The sequence below is a fragment of the Arachis ipaensis genome, chromosome B10 (assembly GCF_000816755.2).
Source record: "Arachis ipaensis cultivar K30076 chromosome B10, Araip1.1, whole genome shotgun sequence".
In the NCBI taxonomy this organism is placed as follows: Eukaryota; Viridiplantae; Streptophyta; class Magnoliopsida; order Fabales; family Fabaceae; genus Arachis; species Arachis ipaensis.
Window position 1 is genome coordinate 32,445,982 of NC_029794.2, and position 771 is coordinate 32,446,752.

The 771-nt window shown below is 30.5% G+C and overlaps 1 long non-coding RNA gene across 1 annotated transcript in view; it reads right to left on the reverse strand.

The window, feature by feature from the left end:
* The window catches only part of LOC110267752, a 23,111-nt gene continuing 22,580 nt past the window's right edge, over positions 241 to 771 (reverse strand). Inside the window, exon 3 of the long non-coding RNA XR_002355653.1 lies at positions 241 to 378. This is a non-coding gene — a long non-coding RNA (uncharacterized LOC110267752). The remainder of the gene's footprint in view (positions 379 to 771) is intronic.

Here is a 771-nt window from a genome sequence, read left to right on the forward strand (position 1 = left end):
CCGCAAGTCTACATCATAACATAGTTAAAAATAATAAACAAAAATCCATGACAAAAATAAAAAGAAGACGTAGATATTACTAAATGAGAACAGTAAATAGAAACAGAATTTTCGTCCCGGCATTCCCGTAGAGATTTATTCTCATTCTTAAATAGGTGGGTACTCCTATGAAGATATTATAATTGTCTTCATGTGATGATTTTTCTTTTTGACTCTTAGATGATGGAGTGTAGGGTTAGATTTTGATATGTTATAAAAGTGTTGTTTTTATTTAAAGTGTGGCCAAATCAATAAATCACACTTTTATACAAAGCATCTTCATAAAAAAATGTTTTTTGCATCTTCATTTGAGTAGCTCCCTCTTAAATATATGTAATACTTTTTGTACTTATGAATTATTTCAATCAATTTTACAAACTATTAATTTGCTGAATTCATGAAACTAGAAAACACACACATAGGGGAACTAATTAAAGTGCGAGTGGGGATAGTATTGAACAGAAAATATCTAAGGGTTCAGATGCAAAAAGTGAAAAGTGCAATGCCACGACGACAAAAAGAACCGTCACTTTTGCCTCCGTGGATATGTATGGTGTCTGCCATCATAAAATATCTCTCTCCCGGCTCAAAAACTATTCAACAAAAATATCTTCTGCACTTTAGTTCCCACCCAAAAATATCTATATAGGCATCTAAAGCAAAAAAGGTGAGTATATATTTAATGAGATTAAGAACATTTTCAATGCTCCATTTTAATTTAATTTTAATTTT